Genomic DNA, 6,142 nt, shown 5'->3' on the forward strand with positions numbered 1-6,142 from the left:
CGGGAGCAACCTGTGTCCCTATGCCCAGCCAGAGTTCCAGAGTGATTGGTGGAAGGTCCCGGTGGGGGGGCAGCGGGAGCAACGTGCATCCCCATGCCCAGCCAGAGTTCCAGGGTGATTGCTGGAAGGTCCCGGTGGGGGGGCAGCGGGAGCAACCTGCATCCCCATGCCCAGCCAGAGTTCCAGAGTGATTGCAGGTAGGTCCCGGTGGGGGGGGGGGGCAGCGGGAGCAACTTGCATCCCCATGCCCAGCCAGAGTTCCAGGGTGATTGCTGTAGGGTCCGGTGGGGTGGAAGGGGGTCAGCGGGAGCAACCTGTGTCCCTATGCCCAGCCAGAGTTCCAGAGTGATTGGTGGAAGGTCCCGGTGGGGGGGCAGCGGGAGCAACGTGCATCCCCATGCCCAGCCAGAGTTCCAGGGTGATTGCTGGTAGGTCCCGGTGGGGGGGGGCAGCGGGAGCAACCTGCATCCCCATGCCCAGCCAGAGTTCCAGGGTGATTGCTGGAAGGTCCCGGTGGGGGGGCAGCGGGAGCAACCTGCATCCCCATGCCCAGCCAGAGTTCCAGGGTGATTGCTGTAGGGTCCGGTGGGGTGGAAGGGGGTCAGCGGGAGCAACCTGCATCCCCATGCCCAGCCAGAGTTCCAGGGTGATTGCTGGTAGGTCCCGGTGGGGGGGCAGCGGGAGCAACTTGCATCCCCATGCCCAGCCAGAGTTCCAGGATGATTGCAGGTAGGTCCCGGTGGGGTGGAAGGGGGGGCAGCGGGACCAACCTGTGTCCCTATGCCCAGCCAGAGTTCCAGAGTGATTGCAGGTAGGTCCCGGTGGGGGGGGCAGCGGGAGCAACTTGCATCCCCATGCCCAGCCAGAGTTCCAGGATGATTGCAGGTAGGTCCCGGTGGGGTGGAAGGGGGGGGCAGCGGGACCAACCTGTGTCCCTATGCCCAGCCAGAGTTCCAGAGTGATTGCAGGTAGGTCCCGGTGGGGGGGCAGCGGGAGCAACTTGCATCCCCATGCCCAGCCAGAGTTCCAGGGTGATTGGTGGAAGGTCCCGGTGGGGTGGAAGGGGGTCAGCGGGAGCAAACTGCATCCCCATGCCCAGCCAGAGTTCCAGGGTGATTGCTGGTAGGTCCCGGTGGGGGGGCAGCGGGAGCAACTTGCATCCCCATGCCCAGCCAGAGTTCCAGAGTGATTGCAGGTAGGTCCCGGTGGGGGGGGGGGGGGGCAGCGGGAGCAACTTGCATCCCCATGCCCAGCCAGAGTTCCAGGGTGATTGCTGTAGGGTCCGGTGGGGTGGAAGGGGGTCAGCGGGAGCAACCTGTGTCCCTATGCCCAGCCAGAGTTCCAGAGTGATTGGTGGAAGGTCCCGGTGGGGGGGCAGCGGGAGCAACGTGCATCCCCATGCCCAGCCAGAGTTCCAGGGTGATTGCAGGTAGGTCCCGGTGGGGTGGAAGGGGGTCAGCGGGAGCAAACTGCATCCCCATGCCCAGCCAGAGTTCCAGGGTGATTGCAGGTAGGTCCTGGTGGGGGGGCAGCGGGAGCAACCTGCATCCCCATGCCCAGCCAGAGGTCCAGGGTGATTGCAGGTAGGTCCCGGTGGGGGGGCAGCGGGAGCAACCTGCATCCCCATGCCCAGCCAGAGTTCCAGAGTGATTGGTGGAAGGTCCCGGTGGGGGGGCAGCGGGAGCAACGTGCATCCCCATGCCCAGCCAGAGTTCCAGGGTGATTGCAGGTAGGTCCCGGTGGGGTGGAAGGGGGTCAGCGGGAGCAAACTGCATCCCCATGCCCAGCCAGAGTTCCAGGGTGATTGCAGGTAGGTCCTGGTGGGGGGGCAGCGGGAGCAACCTGCATCCCCATGCCCAGCCAGAGGTCCAGGGTGATTGCAGGTAGGTCCCGGTGGGGGGGCAGCGGGAGCAACCTGCATCCCCATGCCCAGCCAGAGTTCCAGGGTGATTGCTGTAGGGTCCGGTGGGGTGGAAGGGGGTCAGCGGGAGCAACCTGTGTCCCTATGCCCAGCCAGAGTTCCAGAGTGATTGGTGGAAGGTCCCGGTGGGGGGGCAGCGGGAGCAACGTGCATCCCCATGCCCAGCCAGAGTTCCAGGGTGATTGCTGGAAGGTCCCGGTGGGGGGGCAGCGGGAGCAACCTGCATCCCCATGCCCAGCCAGAGTTCCAGAGTGATTGCAGGTAGGTCCCGGTGGGGGGGGGGGCAGCGGGAGCAACTTGCATCCCCATGCCCAGCCAGAGTTCCAGGGTGATTGCTGTAGGGTCCGGTGGGGTGGAAGGGGGTCAGCGGGAGCAACCTGTGTCCCTATGCCCAGCCAGAGTTCCAGAGTGATTGGTGGAAGGTCCCGGTGGGGGGGCAGCGGGAGCAACGTGCATCCCCATGCCCAGCCAGAGTTCCAGGGTGATTGCTGGTAGGTCCCGGTGGGGGGGGGGCAGCGGGAGCAACCTGCATCCCCATGCCCAGCCAGAGTTCCAGGGTGATTGCTGGAAGGTCCCGGTGGGGGGGCAGCGGGAGCAACCTGCATCCCCATGCCCAGCCAGAGTTCCAGGGTGATTGCTGTAGGGTCCGGTGGGGTGGAAGGGGGTCAGCGGGAGCAACCTGCATCCCCATGCCCAGCCAGAGTTCCAGGGTGATTGCTGGTAGGTCCCGGTGGGGGGGCAGCGGGAGCAACTTGCATCCCCATGCCCAGCCAGAGTTCCAGGATGATTGCAGGTAGGTCCCGGTGGGGTGGAAGGGGGGGCAGCGGGACCAACCTGTGTCCCTATGCCCAGCCAGAGTTCCAGAGTGATTGCAGGTAGGTCCCGGTGGGGGGGGCAGCGGGAGCAACTTGCATCCCCATGCCCAGCCAGAGTTCCAGGATGATTGCAGGTAGGTCCCGGTGGGGTGGAAGGGGGGGGCAGCGGGACCAACCTGTGTCCCTATGCCCAGCCAGAGTTCCAGAGTGATTGCAGGTAGGTCCCGGTGGGGGGGCAGCGGGAGCAACTTGCATCCCCATGCCCAGCCAGAGTTCCAGGGTGATTGGTGGAAGGTCCCGGTGGGGTGGAAGGGGGTCAGCGGGAGCAAACTGCATCCCCATGCCCAGCCAGAGTTCCAGGGTGATTGCTGGTAGGTCCCGGTGGGGGGGCAGCGGGAGCAACTTGCATCCCCATGCCCAGCCAGAGTTCCAGAGTGATTGCAGGTAGGTCCCGGTGGGGGGGGGGGGGCAGCGGGAGCAACTTGCATCCCCATGCCCAGCCAGAGTTCCAGGGTGATTGCTGTAGGGTCCGGTGGGGTGGAAGGGGGTCAGCGGGAGCAACCTGTGTCCCTATGCCCAGCCAGAGTTCCAGAGTGATTGGTGGAAGGTCCCGGTGGGGGGGCAGCGGGAGCAACGTGCATCCCCATGCCCAGCCAGAGTTCCAGGGTGATTGCAGGTAGGTCCCGGTGGGGTGGAAGGGGGGGCAGCGGGACCAACCTGTGTCCCTATGCCCAGCCAGAGTTCCAGAGTGATTGCAGGTAGGTCCCGGTGGGGGGGGGGGGCAGCGGGAGCAACTTGCATCCCCATGCCCAGCCAGAGTTCCAGGGTGATTGCTGTAGGGTCCGGTGGGGTGGAAGGGGGTCAGCGGGAGCAACCTGTGTCCCTATGCCCAGCCAGAGTTCCAGAGTGATTGGTGGAAGGTCCCGGTGGGGGGGCAGCGGGAGCAACCTGCATCCCCATGCCCAGCCAGAGTTCCAGGGTGATTGCAGGTAGGTCCCGGTGGGGGGGGGGGCAGCGGGAGCAACTTGCATCCCCATGCCCAGCCAGAGTTCCAGGATGATTGCAGGTAGGTCCCGGTGGGGTGGAAGGGGGGGCAGCGGGACCAACCTGTGTCCCTATGCCCAGCCAGAGTTCCAGAGTGATTGCAGGTAGGTCCCGGTGGGGTAGCAGCGGGAGCAACTTGCATCCCCATGCCCAGCCAGAGTTCCAGGATGATTGCAGGTAGGTCCCGGTGGGGTGGAAGGGGGGGCAGCGGGACCAACCTGTGTCCCTATGCCCAGCCAGAGTTCCAGAGTGATTGCAGGTAGGTCCCGGTGGGGGGGGGGGCAGCGGGAGCAACTTGCATCCCCATGCCCAGCCAGAGTTCCAGGGTGATTGCTGTAGGGTCCGGTGGGGTGGAAGGGGGTCAGCGGGAGCAACCTGTGTCCCTATGCCCAGCCAGAGTTCCAGAGTGATTGGTGGAAGGTCCCGGTGGGGGGGCAGCGGGAGCAACGTGCATCCCCATGCCCAGCCAGAGTTCCAGGGTGATTGCTGGTAGGTCCCGGTGGGGGGGCAGCGGGAGCAACCTGCATCCCCATGCCCAGCCAGAGTTCCAGGGTGATTGCTGGTAGGTCCCGGTGGGGGGGGGGGGGCAGCGGGAGCAACTTGCATCCCCATGCCCAGCCAGAGTTCCAGGATGATTGCAGGTAGGTCCCGGTGGGGTGGAAGGGGGGGCAGCGGGACCAACCTGTGTCCCTATGCCCAGCCAGAGTTCCAGAGTGATTGCAGGTAGGTCCCGGTGGGGGGGCAGCGGGAGCAACTTGCATCCCCATGCCCAGCCAGAGTTCCAGGATGATTGCAGGTAGGTCCCGGTGGGGTGGAAGGGGGGGCAGCGGGACCAACCTGTGTCCCTATGCCCAGCCAGAGTTCCAGAGTGATTGCAGGTAGGTCCCGGTGGGGGGGCAGCGGGAGCAACTTGCATCCCCATGCCCAGCCAGAGTTCCAGAGTGATTGCAGGTAGGTCCCGGTGGGGGGGCAGCGGGAGCAACCTGCATCTCCATGCCCAGCCAGAGTTCCAGGGTGATTGGTGGAAGGTCCCGGTGGGGTGGAAGGGGGTCAGCGGGAGCAAACTGCATCCCCATGCCCAGCCAGAGTTCCAGGGTGATTGCTGGTAGGTCCTGGTGGGGGGGCAGCGGGAGCAACTTGCATCCCCATGCCCAGCCAGAGTTCCAGGTTGATTGCTGGTAGGTCCCGGTGGGGTGGAAGGGGGTCAGCGGGAGCAAACTGCATCCCCATGCCCAGCCAGAGTTCCAGGGTGATTGCAGGTAGGTCCCGGTGGGGGGGCAGCGGGAGCAACTTGCATCCCCATGCCCGGCCAGAGTTCCAGGGCCAGAGTGTGACGGCAGGCAGCATAGGCCGGGGCAAAGTTCCAAGGCGGCGTGGAGAGGACTAGGCCACAAGATAAGGGGATCCTTTCGTGAACAAACAGCAGTGAAAATACAAAGGCCCAAATGTCAAAGAATGGCATTTGTGCTACTGAAAGTGAAACATTTAAAATCAAGTGAAAGTGGGGTATGTTCACAAATGTCAGAGGCGGTGATGAGCAGCAGAGGCAGGCCGGGGCAGAGTTCCAGGGCTAGGAGTGTGACGGCAGGCAGCGTAGGCCGGGGCAGAGTTCCAGGGCGGTGGGGAGAGGACTAGGCCTCGAGATATGGAGAACCCTTTGGTGACCAAGCAGCAGTGAAAATAAAAAGGCCCAAATGTCAAAGAATGGCATTTCTGATACTGAAAGTGAAACATTTGAAAGTGAACCATTTAAAATCAAGTTAAAGTGGGGTATGTTCAAAAATGTCAGAGGCGGTGATGAGCAGCAGAGGCAGGCCGGGGCAGAGTTCCAGGGCCAGAGTGTGACGGCAGCACAGGCCGGGGCAGAGCTCCAGGGCCAGGGTGTGACGGCAGGCAGCGTAGGCCGGGGCAGAGTTCCAGGGCGGTGGGGAGAGGACTAGGCCTCGAGATATGGAGATCCATTTGGTGACCAAGCAGCAGTGAAAATAAAAAGGCCCAAATGTCAAAGAATGGCATTTCTGATACTGAAAGTGAAACATTTAAAATCAAGTTAAATTGGGGTATGTTCAAAGAATGTCAGAGGCGGTAATGAGCAGCAGATGCAGGCCGGGGCAGAGTTCCAGGTGCCTGGAGTGTGAAGGCAGCACAGGCCGGGGCAGAGTTCCAGGGCCAGGGGTGTGACGGCAGGCAGCGTAGGCCGGGGCAGAGTTCCAGGGCGGTGGGGAGAGGACTAGGCCTCGAGATATGGAGATCCATTTGGTGACCAAGCAGCAGTGAAAATAAAAAGGCCCAAATGTCAAAGAATGGCATTTCTGATACTGAAAGTGAAACATTTAAAATCAAGTTAAATTGGGGTATGTTC

The sequence above is a fragment of the Rhinoderma darwinii genome, chromosome 1 (genome assembly GCF_050947455.1).
Source record: "Rhinoderma darwinii isolate aRhiDar2 chromosome 1, aRhiDar2.hap1, whole genome shotgun sequence".
Taxonomy (NCBI): domain Eukaryota; kingdom Metazoa; phylum Chordata; class Amphibia; order Anura; family Rhinodermatidae; genus Rhinoderma; species Rhinoderma darwinii.